A 19,030-nucleotide genomic window follows, 5' to 3' on the forward strand; every position below is an offset into this window, starting at 1 on the left:
GCATTCCTGTTGCTGCAGTCACCAACATGCAAACTAGGCAATTTAAACAGAGGCTGGGTATCTCTGCATTGTGGCCATCATTGCGAGAAACATCAGTACAAGTAATCCCAAAGCTTTTCAGGGGGTCATGTTTGTCTCAGCACTCTGTGCTAAATGGTCACAGAGGTAACTACACTGGTAGGAAATTCAAAAATGAAAGCATGACTGTCAGGAGAACCTAAAAACTAAATGGACAGTGGAAACCTAACTGTCCTCCATCACCAAGTGGAGATAGGTGAACAGCAATAGACTGGTACAACAAGCTTCATTATTTTTCTTCTCCATGAGAGAAGAGAGAATGTCATCTCCTAAACTGTCAAGACAGTATTTTTCATCAGTGTGACCTTGGCAAGGAAAACCCCAGAACAGCCATGAGCTGGTCTGTGGGAGAGACAAGACATAACCCATGGAAGCCCACCAGGATGGGAGTCAAACTTCAAAAATTATAACAGAGTCTCTTCCTCCAGCCTCAGAGACTAACAGTAACCTTGCAGGTGACCCAAGCCTGTGCGACAGACTCCAAGACCACCCTGTGTTGTGCAGTGTTGGTCCCCTCACCTTACACCCTTTGGTAGGTGGTGCATTCTGATAAGAGCCTCGGCTGTCAGAAAACAAACTGCAAGCGACAGATTGAACACACTACCATGCAAAAGCCTGTCTCAGGAGGGACAATTAAACACACACACAGAAAAATAAATGGCTTTTCCCTTTCAACCCCTTTTCAACAAGTAACAAGACAGAAGCGGGTGCCTGTATGCTAGAATGCCCAGAAAATCAGCAATTAACAAGCGTTCCGCTCTAGCCCGTCTGTGATTTCCTCCCTGCAACTGTGGCTAAATGTTTAAATACACCACTCCCCCTTTCTGTGTGCTTGCTGTGGCTCTGGCTCACCTCAGCCCTTCTGGCTTTCCATATCATGCAGTCTTCCCTTTCTCACGTGTTTATCTGAAGCCTCCTCTAAGATAAACACAGAGAGAGTGGCATAGTGACCACCCAGCTGCCTTCAGGAGCACACACATCAGGTGAACTAACTGCCCCAAATGCACACAAGACAAAATGCACTTAGCCCTGTGTGCCACAGAGGTGTTTTATAAGCCGTCTAGTCAGCAGCATCCTCAAGAAAGACGCATTACCATATCTAGCCAACAATAACATAATCCAGAGAATTCAAGTGGGATTCTTCCCTAGGAAACTAAGTGCTAACCACATTACTGTGCAGATGCTCATTAACAAGCCTGTATCAGACAAAAGCTGCAAAGGTATTTTTCTGAGGCATAGGCTTAAATAAAGGTTTTTGACTCAGATTGGCACTCAGAGTTAAATAGATCGAAAAACAGAGTCTCTCATTAAATTCATACAACAATTCAAACATGAATGCTTAAAGTAAGGTCTGTGCAAACAAGCATGGGGAGTGAAACACTCCAGTAAAGTCAGTGGAACACCTGTGACCTACTGGACTTCCTGGACACTTCAAACCCCAAGTTGCAAAAAATCAACTGGGAAAAAGGTGCTGCCACTGCATGCTGATGTTCCTATCATGACTGGATGGTTTTCATTGTTCGCTCTGTAGAAACTGATGATCAAGTTGGAAAAAATAAACCCAAACCATAAAAACAGAGTAAAATTCTATTACAGAGAAGAGACACTGAACATCTTTTAAATTATATATAGAGAGGCTTCATAATTAATGAATGACTGAGCTTCAATCTAAAAATGAAAGCATGACATAAAGAATCCGCTAGGTAAACACAATCCTGCAAAAAAAAAAAAAGAAAAATCCTTCCCAAATACTTGCTAGCATAATCTTTCTTGGCCAACTATAGGAAAGCAAAGGCTAGGGCCCAACTTTGACAGCTGAATGGACTAATTATATTACAACTCCAACATGGAAACCCTCTCATCTCAAGTTTTGCAAACAAATGGCAGACATGCAATGAACTTCAGCAACAACAGCTGCAGAACAAAGCTGGCCTGATCTCCCTTGCCAATAGATCTACAGAAAACAGCAGTCAGCCCTGATGCCAGTTCAACCAACCGAGAGAATACAAGCACCACCACATAGTGCCAGAGGACCCGAAATTGAATCCATATGAAAACACGACCTACTTCTATACTTTCTTATCTATTCATTTTATGTAGCTGCTCATCACTGAGATACCCTTTTCATGTAAGATCAACAGCAATAACAAAGTTCTGAGTTGGCCTTGCTAGGAAATTAAACAGAACCTGGAAACATTCCTCAGTGCTGGAGCCACCAGCATTGCTGAACTGCTAGAGGGGCTCCTGATACAGTTTTGGCCTGTGTCAACCAACACTATGTCAAACAGTTCCCTGTTACATCTATGGGTTAGGACTCCCAAAAGACCCATTCTCAACAGACAAATCAGACACAGTCAATCTGTTTGGGAGACTAAGAGATTTTAACAGACTCAGCATGGGCTATTCCATCATTGTTGGCCTCAGTACCAGGGTACAGGCCAGAGCACATTTAGTTGTTATTATATATTTAGGTACAAAAGTGCTGGCATCTGTCCTTTCCCCAAGTTCAGAATTCCTGCTGGGGCTGGTTGCCTTCCTTGGAAACGAGATATTTCCTGAAACTAAGATATCCTTGAAAACTGTATGGTACTTGAAGGTCTTGCTACAATGATGTAGGAACAATGGGTATGAAGAAATTACTGTCTTAGATTTGTTGATGGGGGACTTCATATTCAAAAGCAAGAAATTCAGGCTGGAATTTTCTTTACTGCTCTTCTCATTCAAATATGCATCTTTGGGGTTTATCCTCTCCAGGGGTCCTTCTTCAGGGAAGTTATCATCAGCTCCAGGAGAGATCTGGACCAGCACACAGGTGTTTTCTTCCTCCAGATTCTGAGTCTAGCGGTGATGTTGTGAGCCTAGCAGCAGCTCAGAATATTTTTGTGATTGTCCCTAAGCATAAAGCACTGATAAAAAATAGCACTGAAAATAAAAGAAAGTAGCATAAGGAAGCAATTTTCCCATTTCACCAAGAGATGCCTCATATTCTGTCAGGGCAGATGAGAGAGAGAGAGAGAGAGGAAAGAGCTAAAAGTACCACAGCTAATTAAACTTTGTGGAAGATGCTTTCACATTTCTTTTTACACTTAATAAGAGAAGAGAATCACCTGAAGAGAGAGGAGGACAGGTATTGAAAAAATCCTGTGACCTTGTTATCTATTTCATCTGTGAAGATCTTCACAAGCGGAGGCAACTAAAATGGCTCCAAAAACCTACGTTTAGGCAACTGAATCACTGCCCTGATTCAGCAGTCTGGAAAGCAATTTTGCCAACCAAATGCAGATGTCTAATCTATCTTGGCAGCTGACTCAACTGAAAACATAGGCTAAAAGTAGGTTATGAGAGCACAGATACTTGGATAACATATAGATATCTACATTTAAGGGTTTACACTCTGAAGCTGAACTCCAATCTTGATTTTAGGCAAGTAGAACAGACTTGTTTTGAGAGGTCAGAGACACACTTAAAAGCATGGGCATGAGACCTAGTACATTTCCCACTCCCTCCAAAAAAAAAGCCACCTACTTTTAAAGGTAGTTCTGCAAATGAATCATTTTAATTTCAAAGCTAGCTGAAAGATGAAAATTTTAAACTTGTTCTCCCCCACAGGCTGCTTGTATGTGGCCTCACTGCTTTGAATGGTAAGAGAATTTAACCCTGTGGAAGTAAGTGGTGCTGTGCCAGCTGGCTGCAGGGCATGCAAAACTTCCCTGGACTGTTCAATTCAGGAACACCACTGCAGCCACACAGACCCCTTTTGGAGAACTGCAGTTATCACTGTGACATGAGAATACATAGTAAACTGTGGCCGAACCCAAGATCACTGAGAATGAACTCACATTCAAAACTTGGAGGTGGAAAATGTAGCATTTTCCAAGGGGAAAAAAATCCTATTCTTTAGTTTAAAACAGAAGCAGGATGAGAAATACTTTTGGCCACTTATATAAAAAAGTTAAAATATCTAAAAGAAAAAAAAATGGTGGAGGAAGGGGGAGTAAGACACTACTTAACAGTTGGGAAAATAGAGATTATAATGCCAGAAGGAAAAGTGAACTTTTTTGCCAACCTCTTCAATAATGCAGCTTATAGGACTACCCTAAATTAACTCATGCTTGGATAGAACATATGTTCTGAAGAAACAGATAGTATTGATTGTAAAATTGCCAGTGATAGGGAATCCACCACATTCCCATGGTAAATTGTTCCAATGTTTAATTACTTTCACTGTTGAAAAAAACTTGTGCCTCATTTCTAGTGTGAAATTGCCTGGCTTCAGGTTCCAGCCACTAGGTCTTTTTGTATGTTGTTTGCTAGCTTGAAGTGCCCTCTTATTAGAGTTTGGTTCTCTAAGTAGGTATTTACAAACTGCAACTACTCAGGCTTCCCACTGATAAACTAAAGAGGCTCTTCTCCAGGAACCTCAGCCTGTGGAGCATGGCCCCTCACATTCCCATCACTTGCGTATCTAGTTTCTGAAACTCCTCAGTTTAGCAGTAACATGCTTTAACTGGGGACATCAATCACAGGAGCTGAGCACCTCCCAAGTTCAGACCTCAAATAGTACTTCCTAGGTCACACCTGAGATTCCCAGTTAACTCTTTGAAGCCTCCAAAATATGTCTTCCAGCACAATTTTGAACAAGGATTTACTTTCAACTATCTACTAGCATACTTTTTTCAAAATTGCTATTTCTCAGAAAAGGATCCTTTAGGTTAAGAACATGGTTAACTACTAACATCTTTTTGCATGCCTTTATACAGTGCTTCATAATTGACCACATTAAAACACACACAGCTTTTCTAAGCCAAGTTTAACAAGGGATCTGCAATTGTCTTGCATCTGTGACCTTGTCCTTCTTCATGGTTTGTCTGTGGAATTTTATCATGGTGTCACCAATAAACTTTCCTTCAGGTGGTTTTACATCTTATTCCACAGTATTGATAAAAATAATAAATATGGCAAGGAGCAAGAAGCAGTGTGCACAGCATTCCAATATTACACATTTGCGGCGATAATTCCCTGTTTGTATCTGTATTTTCAAAGTGCCATTTAACCAGTCCTTAATCTAATACACAGAGACTCATTTTATATTATTCTTGATCAAGATCTTATGAGGTATAACAACTAATGCTTTCAAAAGTCTAACCACATCTGCACTACTACCTTTAGCAACAAATTTTATAATCTCATCAAAAAGATATCAGGTTTGTTTGACAGGATTTATTTCCCATAAATCCATTTTGATTGGCATTAATTATATTTCTCCTCTTTAATTTTTTATTAATCTAATCCCACATCAGTTTTTCTATTATTTCACCTCAAAACAGTACCAGAATGACAGGACTGTAATTATCTTAGGTTGTCCCATACACACCTTTAAATTTGAAATTGTATTTAAACACAAGCATTTTTTTTCCAGACTTCTGGCACTTCAAAACAAATGTCAGGCTGTGTGGAATGCACCCAGATCATGTCTGAAACTTTTGTAGACATATTACCTGCATTTTCTAACTGGCCTTAAGAATGTCTGTATTGATTCAAGAGCCATCTGTTTTGGCATCCTGCCTCCAGGATGCCATGGATGACATGGAGGAAAGAGTAAGAAGCCTGTACCCAAGGGTCTTTGCCCAACCTGCTCTCCCAGCCTGCGGTAATTTGTGGCTCTGGGAGCTCCTCTGGCAGGCACTGCACCTGCATCCTTCTGTGTACAGCCTCAGGGTTTGTCCTTCTGTGAGTCAGCCAAATTACTTGCTGAAACTGTTTTTATTTCTAATCATCTCACCTTTCTGTGGCTGTAAATTCCCTGTAATTACTAAACATCGCGTATCTCCTTATTTTAAACCTACTACCTGAAAATACCCTTTGATGACTTGCTGTCGCACTGTAAGCAGCAGGTAACAGCTGCTCTGTGATCACTTTTTCCATTCCAGTGGTGATTTTGCAGACCTAAGCCTTTTCTCAAGAGCCAAAGGCAACCCACTGTCTTTTCCCAGGGAAGTCTCTCCATGCCCATCAGTGCCAGTGCCTCTTGCCTTGGACACCTCTCCTCATCTCTTTCAGATAGGCATCAACAGTGTTTGGTTCATAAGATGTAGACTGGCCACAGATTTGCAGTGACAGACACACACATTCCTTTGTACCTGGTTGTCCTGTTTCCCAATTAATCATTAGGTCTTCATCTTTTATACTGCCTCGGAATGCTCATCTGGCATCTCAACAGAGGTAAATATGTTTTTTCTTAATTTACTATTTTGGAAGCAGCTCTTTATCTTCCTGAGCTATTCCTGCACTGCATTGTTTAGCCAATTGTCACTACTTCTAGAATTGGCACTGCTGCCAACCCAAATTACAGTCATTGTGCTTAAGAAATTACTCAAGACTTCAAACCCATTACCAGTCCCTTCCCTGGGCAAACCTTACCTGTCTCTAATACAGCCTCAAGATGAGCTATGTTTATTCATTTCAGTCAATGCTGGTTAAACTTGTCATCACAACAAAAGCAAGAGTTGAACTGGAATTGTGCACAACTCTCCCACCATTTGGAATAGGCGTGCCTATGGGTGTTCCCTCTGGCTTTGGTGCAGCAGCACATCCTAAAAGATGTGTACAGCCAGGACAATGGAGGCAACAGCTATTCCAGTAAGAAAATTCAAACCAGATTGAACACTCTTACTGGAACAGATGTTTTCAGCTACACTCACAAACACTCCTGCCTATACAGCAGCCTTCTGGGGTTTGCATTTATTATCTGGGGCCTTAACGCCTGGATGAGTGCAGAACTACCCATGTGCACAAATGATCTGAGTGTAGTTTTGTCCCTACGGAGCCGTGGTATTGTTCTGTTTGCCTGTGCCTGTAATGCAACAGAAAGAGTGGCCGCTGCACCAATTTAACTGAGCTGATTTTGATGCTAAACATTAAGCCGGAGGCCAGCAGCTGAGGAAGGTGAATGCAGGATGAGAGGTAGATCTTAGCTGATCCCTTGGCTGCTCCCATACATCACATTTGCTCCTACTAGAAAGGGTATGAGCAGATCTTTGTTCATGAGCAGCTCTTTTTTAAATCTCTGGCAATTAAAGTGCATCAGGCAGTGGATGTGCCGTAACGGAGAGAGAAGAACCTTCTGTTTTTCTCTCTGTCTTAATTGCCTGTGAATTTATAGGCTTTGGTAATGTTGGTGAAAAACTTCCTGGCACTGTATGAATGCTTTTGCCTTCCTTCTCTCAATGACTGGCTTGTTCTTTCTATTCTGTTTCCTTCCTCTGTGAAGGCATTTTGCTGTCTGTGACCAGACAACTGCCCTCCCTTACTGCACAACCTCTCACTGCCACCTGGAATGCCATTCTGCAGATGGTCAAAGGAAACAAGTCCTATTAGCTTTACATTTCCTTGCAGAAAACTATCTCTGAGGGAAGGGAAAGGATCTAGTTTTACTCCCTGAGGGCGGATCTTTACCTCGGGGGCAAACAGTACATCCCAAGGCAAAGGGAGTCCCATTAAACAACAAGGCACCAGTCAAAGTCATCCCCATTTACAGCTGTTGCTGCCTCCAGCAGATTTCCCCAAGGGTCTTCATTTAGCTGCAGCTCATTGAGAGGGTCAGGCAGGTATGGCTGCCCAACTGGTGCAATGCCGCCTTGTCGGTCAGTCCTGCAGTGTAATTGGACTCAGCCCCAAAAAAGGCTGGAGAAAAGAAGACCTGGGCTTGATGTAAGACAATACCAAGCTACATAAACTCTGGGCAAGGTCTGGGGAAGCCACTGGCAAAAATTGCACAAACTCAGATACCACCAGGACTTGCCTCTTGGCTGTAGCCCCTTATACATCAGGCTCCTAAGCACATCTGTTTGCAGTAAAGTCAGAGGAATCCTTTTATCCCACTCAATAGGAAGCTTTGGCATTCAAAGGAATAGCCAAAGACTTGTACCAACTGATCCCTTAAATCCTTCCTGATAAACAAAAGTAACAGCAGCATCTCAATACTGCAGCAGTGACAAAAGCTCCAAAGTAAGAGGTACTTTCCTGGACAGAATTCAATTAGAGTCTTAACTCTGGTTTTAATTACTTTCACCTAACTCGTCCATAGCACAACAGGCCAGCATACTCAGCCAGCAACTTGCTGCTCAAGGCATTAGCATAGACACAATTTACTCTCCTGTATAGTGAATTTTGTAGCCATTTAAGCTATATCAAATATATACTTTGCATCCCATGACACATGACTTGTCCCTAAAGGCATCTATACTTCCTATCATGAAAACAGTCTCAAAGGCATCAGGAAGAAGTTTTTAGGAAGTTTTCCTGAAAGTAGTCAGGAAATTATCAATAAAGCATTACTTTAATCTCTCTTATTTGAAAGTTATTAAAGAGCAGTATCTGAATGAATTAAATACAGAACACAGGAAAATAATGGAGCAATCATAAACAAAAAATCTTTTTTTTCCTACTAATCCTTTTTTTTTTTTTTTTTTGTTAAGGCAAGATGTATTTTCTTTGGCACATAAAATCTTCAGAAGTCTTAATTTTAAAATGGAAATTGCTTTTGTCAACACCTCACTAAGAGCACATATCATTGAAAAGCTATTGAAACATCTCTTTTTAAAGTAAACATCTCAATCAGTTTTAGGTGTGGAAATCTTCTAAGGTAACTATTTCTTTCAGTGTAGCACATAAGTATATTTAAGAACCAAAAGGCTGTATCCTAATCTGCTGTTTCCAAAAAGAGAAGCCTCGGCTCAGTGCTGCTTACCTTCTCAAGCCTATGACCATAGAACACGGATTTGTTTGCAAAAGGCAGCTTAGGGAAGATAACTTTATTCCTTTGCAGTGAAGGTTTGAGTGAGATGTAGCACCTTAGTTTTAAACAGAATCTACCACAATTTGATTATTCACAGCCATCCCATCATTTGTAACCACTGCATCTCAGGAATCAATTCAGTCACACACATTCTGTTTGTAGCCTCCTAAGCCCAAAGTGAGAAAATACATGAAATAAAATGCACCCTCTTTTCAAAAAACCATGACAGACTTACCATCACCCCCTTTCCCTTATTACCATGCCACCCTTCTCCCTGAAATGAGCAGTTCTAGATGGGTCTGCCATATTTCTATTCCTTGTGGGAAATAGAATGTTGGAGGGCTGTCTGTCCTGGGGGGAGTTAAAAGCATACCTAGGATTCTTGGAAGATTTCTAGGGATTAGAAACAATAGTGAATAGAGTGTTATGACTGCTTTTTTTCCTGAGGTTTCTAAAGGTTCTCTAACATCCTGCAGTCCCTAAAAGAAGTCATTGCTTTGTCTCTGGCTCCCTGCAACTAAAAAAGCCATATGCTGACAAGAAAAACAAAGCTTTTTTATTCCCTCCCCTCCTAGCTCCTAGCTATCTAACTTAAACAAGGGAGCTTAAGTATTCAGAACTCATTTTTCTCCAACAGCTCTTCATAATCTTAGTAATCATTGCATAACTGAATACTAACTGTGTTTTCTTAATATCCCATAGATGGGAACAAAAAGTGAAAAATATAGGTTTAATGATGTGCAGTCAAATTCTGTACTAATTAAAAAATAGGTTTACCTCAATCTATCACCATTTCTTAAGGGAACTTGAATTCACTTCCATATGGCCAAGGTATATGAAGGCTTTTCCAACTGTGACAGCCACCACTTTGAGTCTCATGGAAATCAACTGAGGTGTTGTGGCTGAACCAGCAACGCAGGAGTCTGCACACGTAATTGTTCATTTAAGAACAAGCATCTCATCAAGAAAGGGTTCTGAATCACAGTGAGACCAGATTAATTTAGCAACATTACACCCAAAACAACAACAGCAGAGGGCTGCACCAGACTTCCTCCACAGGCTACCCAAAGAGGTAATGAGAGAGCAGGCTTTGGCTGGAATACCAGCCTGGGGCCATGAACATCACAGCTCTTTTATGGAGGTTATGCTTCCAGCAATGAATGAACCACCATCATAATTTTTAAGTTAAAGCCCAAAATGGCTCCAGTCTCCCTGACACTGATGTGTCTCAAATGCCTTTGGAATGATGGAGGGTAAACACTGGACCTCTACAAGAAATCAGAGTTGGTTTTAGTTTTTAATAAAAAAAAACATAACTGGCTTTTCAAGCCAATGTAAAACTGTCTGTCCCTCCAAAATAGCCATGTTTGATATCATCCCTTTAAAAGCTGCCGAGGAACACAGTGACCAAGATGACCCTGGAAACTCACACTGAGGACAAAGATACTTTGTAAAGTTTTTAAATGAGTTTTCTGCACTGATGTCAGGAGGATGGGTCATTTTCCAGATTTAGAGTTTGACTTCCCACTTTTGCCCCCTGCTAACAAAGACCCAATGACACCCACACCCAAGCCTGCTACTCCAGTCCCAGTGGGGCTACACCCTCTCAACTTCCACCCCATATAGGAACCCAAACACACCCAATATCTCCCAAACCCCTCCAAAATATGAAAGGGGCACAGAGGTCTGATTCCATAACCATAACTGACTTTCTTTGTAGCACACGCCTTGAAGTCTCAAGGTACTTTTCATTCTTTGGGAGAGGAGAAACAGGCATAGAGGTATGGAAGCCAAGATTAGAGGTGACCTCTGACAGCTGTGACTCACCCAACATCCCTGAAAAAAACTACTGGAAAGCTAATGATGTAAACAAGTTTCCAAGTGTTGGACTGCCCTGTTTTGCTCATGAAGTCATGTTTTTCGAAGCTGAGCTGGAGAAAAGCAACTGTCTTTTTTCTTTCTCAAGAATTATAAGGTACTAAAGGCAAGGTACTAAACAACTACTTCTGCCAGATCAGCTCACTTACACTCTTCCTAAAGCAGGTTTGCAGAAGCAGCTCTTCATGAGAAGCCTCCACACATCTGTGCAAACTCTCTAAAAGAGCAAATTCAATGCATGTAAATCACTGCAGGCTCCATGGCACAGATAACACAGCAAATTCTTCACTGTTTTGGGAGAGGTTCCCAAGAGGAAGCAAAATTTGGGTTGAACCAAAAATAAACTACAGCTTTAAATAAAACCCTTATCTGTCAAGCCAAACATGAACCCCAGTACCAAAAGGGCAGTGTAACCACGTGCAGAAGAGGTGAACCTTGCTGTTGACTCTGCAAGCAGTGCTCTGCCTTAAACTGTCCCCTTGGCCTCTAGGAGTGAGAGGCTGGGATGGTGTGTCTTCAGCCAAGTCTTGGGTAATAACAGGCATTACACAAGGCACAAGAAGGGCAACGCCAATTCATTGTAAGACTTATGCCTAGAGTTGCTCATCCCTCATCTCATAGCCTGGTAAATTTCCTCAGAAATCAGCAAGACTTTGTGGCTCAGTGCTGTCTGGCTAACAAACTGATGAGCTGACTCTCCTACGTCCCGCTCTCCAGCTCTTCATATTCAGTCTAACAATTTTGTACATTTCTGATGTATGACCATCTGTTTCCAACCTTGTACTAGACCTCACGGAGGCCATGCTAGAGATAAGATTTTCAAAACCCACTTTCTTTTCTCTCTGTTCATTAAACAAGCAATTAAAAGTTTTTTAAGTATTTGTGACCCCTGAAAAAATGGCAAGAGGCTTATCTGGGTTACTTCCCACTCACAACTATCTTAAGTTACATCTTACACACTCTAATACATCAATTTGAAAATCTGTCTACGTACCACAAAACAAATTATACGGCTTTTCCAGAGTCCGTCTCACTGACTAGAAAATTTCACACCCCGCCCATTGACCAGCCTTACTTCAGCCCCTCCATATAGGCATGAATACTAAAATAGAAGTAAACTGTAAAGAACACATTACTCAAAACACCTTATATTGCAAGTAAATACGCTCTATTCAAAACTTCCGAGTCTTGAATTACCAGGTCAGCTCATGCCTGTGTCTTTTATTCTCCATCAACACCACCAACAGCACACATTTAGCCTTAAAAATGCAAGAGGTGTTATGAAATGAAAAGTGAATGCTGAGTGGGGAATGAGACGTGCTTTTTGAGAGAATGAACTTCCCTGATTGCCTGTGCAGCTTTGAGGACCACAGAATTATTTCATTTTCAAAGGGAACAAAAAATTCTCTTTTCTCCAGAAACCGTGAAGTTCAGTAAAACACCAAATGTTATGAGTATTACAAATAATTTAGCAGTTGGTGAAACTGGATAGAGCACGATGGACACAGATGGAAGATTTAGTGGCCAAACTCTAGCAAGTCTCTGCTGAGTATGTATGCACTGAGATTTTACAGAAGCTCGCAATTTGGCCACATCTAGGTAGATATGAACTGAGGTGGCAAAAGGTAAATCCCTGACACTGAGGTTACTGTACCTGCCAAATTCCAATCTCTCCTCCAAACCACATAAATTAATTTTCATTCAAAACAGAAATGTGAACTTTTTGTTTTTAATGAGCAAGACAACATATGTTTTCCTAATCTCTGAACTTTTTAGCTGAAATTTTCACAAATATTCAGCCCTTGGCTAATACTCAGCACAAACTACTTCAAACCAAACAGTTGCAGTTTGGCAAACTGATAAGCAATGTAAAATTACTCTGGGTAATGAAAAATGTTAGGCAGTTCAGTGATAAGCAACTATATCAGCTTTTCATAGGACACGTTTCTCTCCAGCTGTCTCTCTTCAGACCAAATTCAAACACACACAGACAGGTACAGATCATCTGTAATTTTCTTTTTCTTCCAGTCATTTGCAGCAGATGGGAACACAACTTATTGTGTGTGTTGACTGCGTGTGTACAGCATGCACTGGTATTTTGCAGTAAAGTCAGAAAGCCAAAGCATTTTTTCCTGCTGCTGCTGCTGTCCCTGCTTTATAAGCTGCATTTTTGCGGAGGAGTGAAAGGTATTGGGAAAGGTGCAGAAGAGAGGATTGCAAGGACTGGGCAGTGCAGTCTCCTGGCCTACTTCGGCTGCTTCTATTTTAGGTTCTTGGCCATGGGAATTTCACTTCCTCCTCTGGCAGACTGGCAGCAGAATCCCAGGCTCCCTCACCTCATTCTGACAGTGACTGCTGATGCTGTGACCTGCCTCCCAGGATGCTGTCTGTGAAGGGGGTGTGCAGCAGGGAAAAGAAGAATTAAGGTAGACAGAGGTTATAATTTAGAAATGAGGGAGACTGAGGCCAGTCTTCCTGAGGAGGACTGTGGTAAGGTCCTCTGAGAAAGTAGCTTTGGTCAAGACCTATCAGAGAGAATTAGAAGCTGAGAGACCTGGCTCCCCTTTCCTACTCAGCCAGTAATGTGCTGTGTGACAAATCATAAACTCACTGCTCTCAGATAAAACTGGGAATGGGAGCAACCCCCAAAATGATCATGTATGCATACATGTGCAAGAGGGGGACAAATCTACTCAATATCTGTAAGTGTGCTCATTTCTTCAAAAGGGGATCTTCCAAAAAAGAGAAACGTTAACAGTATATTCTGTCTGCTTTACCCACTGCCCTGTAAAAAGTATATGATCAAACATTTTCCACATTTCATACCCTTCAATTGACAGAGCATGTCCATTCGCTGCGATCCCTCTGCTGGTCCCCACATACCAATCTCAGTCCCTGATTACCCCTCTGCAGTCCTCAGACTCACTGATTTACTCTCCCTGCCTCCAGGTCCCTGACTGATCCAGGTCCCTGACTTCTCTGCATGCCCAGCATCACACTCGTACTTGCCACCTCTCCCCAGCACTCTCCATGTGCTGCAGTCTCTTTGCTTGCACACTGTTCTGCCCTTCCCCCTTGGTCCCAGATGCACACTCATACAAAGCCCCTTCTGCCTATTAAGCACTTCCATTCCACAAAACCTCACAATTAAAACTAATCCTTATCCTGCAAATAAGATGAAAACGAAAGCAGTGCCTTAGAAAGCCTTCTATTTAATGAGCATCTTTGCTGTGGCTGTCACCATTCCCCATCTTCTCTGAGCTTTTCTCCAAATGAAATAAAGATCAGCCCCCCTGCAGATCCTTACTGTAAACATTAATTCAGGAGGTCACTTACATATTAATGCTGACCCTGTTTCTGTCACCTTTGCTGATACAGAGCAGTCCCATTAGCAGCAAGTGTTTTAAAAGAAGCTGATTCTTAATGTGGGTATGGGTGGTGGAAGCTGACCTCCATCATTTCTCCTCCCTTCCTCGCCTACTCTCTAAATGCGACCAGTGCTCATGAGTACCAAATTACTGCATGATGTGTGTGCCCAGGACACATTTCTGTTTGTTTTCTTCCCAGTGCAAATGCATGCCTGTGGCCAAGGGAAGCACTGTGCCCACACAAATAAGAGCAGCTTCAGGATACAGCAAATGCCTGACACCTGCTTTTTTTCACAAAGCACTCAGGTACCAGAATCATGGAAAACAAAGTGAAACACCAGGCAGACAGACCTCTTGCAAGAGCACTTGCATGGCACTTACAACAGCCATGTACAGACACACATTCCCAATCACAGAGGGACACAAATCCACCCTTCTCCTTGCCCCATGCCTTGTCCTGTGCATTTTCTCAGCACTAGACTGCATTTGCCTGTTTGAATGCTGCTGAGATTGAGAAGTGGCCAGCAGCAGCCCTCTCCTTTTCCCTGCAGTGCCCCAGTGAGACACCTGAGCCCTGACCACAAAACTGCAGCAGACATTTCCTGAAGATGAGTCTGAAATGTCAACAGCCTTCGGTACCTAACACATCCCAGGGAAATTAATGGATGTTCAAGACAGAGGGGAAAACTGCAAGCAGCAAGCTTGAAAAAACAACACCTGGGAAAATCCATAGCAGATGCACTTTACCTGCCAGGACTGAACCTAACCTCCTGCACCATCATCTTTAAAAATCTGGCAGCTGGAAAAGCAAAGCCTTTTCCCTCTGAGGAATAGCACCGGGAAAGCTCACTTGCATATTAGCTACCCCACAACTCCGAACACACTTTTAAGAATTTAGAAAACATTTGCTCTTGTAACTAAGAGAACAAGGCTTCCCAGTACTGCCCACCTAATTGCATTTCCACTTAGGCATGCACACCCCAGCTCCTGATAAAATATTCATGGATTGCCCTTGGCCTTAATGGGGCAAGGCACCTGCAGAACTGGAAGTGATAAGGGTTCCACCTGGGGAAGGTGGCCATGGCAAGGCTCAGTTAAATCAGTTTGTGGAACAAGGTCAGAAGGCATGACTGCAGAGATTTATGCCAAAGCCCACATCTCTGGGCAGTTTACATTGCCCTTTTACTCTGAAAGGCTCATATTTGTTCTTTGTTCCATTTCAGGCCAAAATTACCCAGAGAGGAGCTGGGCAGTTTTGTGCTTGTTCCATAGAAAACATAAGATCATGCAACTGAGGGTCATGGCAAAACATGAAGCACAGGGTGTGGCACTACCTGGGCCCACAAAGGACACCTTTGATGTTTCCATTAGAAAGCTCCTGGGGCAAGGAGAGGCTTTGCCTGCTGTTATCCAGGCTATATAATTGCCAGGGCTTTCACTTTAGATTGAAGTGTTCAGACTTGCTCATTAAATATACATACACATACATTATATGGCAATGGGATTCTTTCTCAGATTTTAGTTGGGTTTATAGTAGAAAATGAAAATTAAACATAGAACAGTCAAGATCCTTGCCCATTTCCTCTCCAAGCAAATCAGTTCACCCTCCATTTCCTCTGACACCACACCAAAGGTTCTTTGCAATTCTTCACACAGTATTGCAAATCCCTGGTTAGTCGCTGGCTCTTGTCCTGCAGCCCCCACATATCTTGGGGCTTCCATATGAACTTTGCCCCTGCCCCTCAATTTTATCCCATTATTTGTCCTAAGGACCTCACAGAGCTCTGTCAACCTGTTACTGTAGTCCCTTCAGCTTTTCCTCAATTAAGACAACCAGTCATGCCTAATTGTTCCTAGTTCTGTGATGGTTTAGTGATGTGAATAAATGTCCCCTCAGGACAACACTGCAGACACTCAAATCATTCACTTGTAATCTAAATATAAAGGGGCATCTAGGTCCGCTGATATGAAAGGCTGCTACATACAAGAGAGAATTATATTTATCTAGAAAAAAAAGGCAGATGATTCACTTTAGTAACACATTTGTAACGACAATGTGCCAAAAGCTGCGTGCTTTTTAACAGGGCCATGCATGTCCATGTGTATCCCACACTCCCCACCAACCAGATGGATGCAGTTCAAACTGTGAATCCACTCAGAAAATTGAACAGTAACAACTAGGTCCCTGTCCCTTAGTTTTAGTCATTCGGAAACATTTTCACAGTTTTACCCAGGATTTGGTCCTGGTCCTCATACCCTCTTCCTCAGTATGCCAGGAGACCTGCCTGGGCAGAGCCTCCCATCAGCAGAGGGGAGCCCTACTGTTCCTGCCCCAAAAGCCCACATTTCTCACACGCTGATAGCAACCTGACCCCACAGGAAGCAACCCAAGCTGTAGCCACTGCAGAAGCAAGGGCTGCCTTCCCCAAAACATGCCAGTAAGGAAGCACTCAGCTTTACGACCCAAGCACCAAGCTGGTCTTCCCAAGCCATGTGTCCCGCTTGGCTCTACAGGAACCCATGGCTCCACACTCCCCACCCATAACACCCCCTTCTCCTTTTCTCTCTTTCCTTCACTTTCCAGTCACGGCAAAGACATTTGGGGGGCTTTACCTTTGTTCTCTACTAAACCAGTGTCCCTAAATGACAAACAGCCTGCTCCTCCAGACTTTATCCCCATAGACTTATACCCTCTGTTGATTTTTGGCAACACAGGTACTAATTCCATTCTTCCACCCTTGATCCTCCTACACTACAATGTTTATAAAAAAGAAATAAATCAGTTTTTCGCCTTTCACCATTCACTTGTGTATGTGAACCTGCAAAGAAGCAGGGTGTGATGGTTTTTTTCTCTCTTCTCCCATCTTCCCTACCACTCAGTAGCTGGCAGGCACGATTGGGTTTCTGAGGTTAAAAGTAGTAATGAGGCAACTTTGGCTTTCATACACTCTGATCAATATTTACTGGAGCAATAAGAGAGTTAAGAAACTGCAGCGCTGGCATGACAGAGAAACTGAAGAGCGGAAAACAGCATTTAAAGTCTTCAGAGGGACATGACAACCAGCTAATGATTACTTAGGGACTATCAGATTTCCTTCTTCATTTATTTTGCCAAGTGGTATAGTAGTTAAAACACAGAATAATAAGATGGGCCTGTCCCTAGTCTGGGGAAGCAAGTGTTTGTAACAAACTTTTTTTTTTTTTTTCCTAGCCAGGTTTGGAAGGAGAGAATTGCTTGTTAAGGTGAATAAGAGCACATCTCCCTATTCCCCAAGGTCCTCTGCCGACGTTTCATCCTGGGCAAGGCACTGTGCCCTGCAGGGTTTCTGCAAGTGAACACTGTCACATATTCTCCTGATAAAAGGGTCTTGCTGCCAGTAATATGTCTGCTTTCTCAATGATTTTTCAAGTCAGTTCATCAGCTAGCAAGCTGCTGGTGCTGTCCTACAAATAGGTTAAACCTTGGGCTCTTGTGGACTCAGCCTCAGACTGCAAGCCACAGCATCTCTGCTGCACTCCATGGCCTCTCCAAAGCACTGTGAGGGGCCTCCAGGCAGAGATGTTTCCTCTAGTGTAATCCAGACTTCAGCAGATAAAAATTCCAAACAGCAACATGCCAAGGCAGGACAATTTCTCAACAAACAACCCCATTTGTTATCAATTTTCAGATAACAATGAATTTTCATGTTATTCCTGAAAACAGAGGGACAAATTTGGGGTGTAAATAACAAAACAGACAAATAGCTGAAGTCAGAAGATGAGGAGAAAGCAGAGGGGCAGAAGAAGCACAGGGTTCACATGGTCCTGCTCAGAAAATGCTCATAGATCCTTATGAGGCATCACAGTTCCTTGCATCACAGTACAGGATTAAGACTTGACATTCCCACATTTGTGGGATAATCTCAAAGTTCCCATGGCAGTTTAGCTCTTGGAAAATAAACTAAATGTGTTAAGGATCTTTGCAAGGTTTTTTGACTTCCACATCATCCACTTCCTCCTATATAAATTACACTGCTATTAGTACTGCTCAATGAAGAGCATGAAACAAATTGAGCCTCTAGCCACTTTTAATAGACAAGGGTAGTTAACCCATATCTAAGCTGCATGGATGTCTTTTGTGACAAAAATTAAATTCTTGAACTCATCTGGAAGCCTGGGCCTTGCACTGATCACATTTTCACTCTCCCATCTGTCAACCTCCAGCTGAAACCAGCCATTCCTGCAGGCAGTGGGGGAATCCCAGGAAAAAAGCCAGGCATACAAAAAATGTTGTGAGGGGTATTTAGAAGGGAGAAAGTCAAGAATCTTTAGAGGCTAATCCACTTAGTAAAAAAACAATAAAACTCTCTGACTTCTTTCCATAACCACAGTGGCCTGTGGAATAGAAAAAGACCAGAAATGTCTACAGTGTCCATTCCTGCCAGCTGATTTCACAGTGGAGCAAAGCTAACAACCAGCATACTGGCTCGAAAGGGGAAATAGGGAATAAAAACAAGGTATTTGTCACTCAGGGTATACCTTTTTTAGAATGGTGCTTTAATAAGAAAAGTACTTTGACTAGGATGATCCAAGAAAGATGCTGCCAAGCAAGAAAGAGCTGAGAGGTGCTGGTGGGAAAGATACGGTAGCGAGAATGAAAAACAATTGGAGCGGAAGAAGAGACAGAGGCACGAAAAGCTCTTGCAGTAATCCTCCTCTTCTCCCTTGTGTTCTCTGTCTGATCAAATCCCAGCACAGTGTCAGGGAAAAAAAAAAAAAAAAAAAAAAAAATAGATCGATCTGCAGATATAGAAAAGAGCACACAGGCACTGGCTTCTCCAATATCTGAAGAAACTCAGGCTGCACTGCACATATTCCCCCTGCAGTTACAACACCCCTCAACACACACACCCCCCACATCCTCCCCCTT

General features: G+C 42.4%; 1 protein-coding gene across 9 annotated transcripts in view; it reads right to left on the reverse strand.

The window, feature by feature from the left end:
* The window catches only part of LSAMP (limbic system associated membrane protein), an 888,518-nt gene that overhangs the window by 611,629 nt on the left and 257,859 nt on the right, over positions 1–19,030 (reverse strand). The gene's annotated exons all lie outside the window — the stretch shown is intronic.

This window comes from Vidua chalybeata, chromosome 2 (genome assembly GCF_026979565.1).
Source record: "Vidua chalybeata isolate OUT-0048 chromosome 2, bVidCha1 merged haplotype, whole genome shotgun sequence".
In the NCBI taxonomy this organism is placed as follows: domain Eukaryota; kingdom Metazoa; phylum Chordata; class Aves; order Passeriformes; family Viduidae; genus Vidua; species Vidua chalybeata.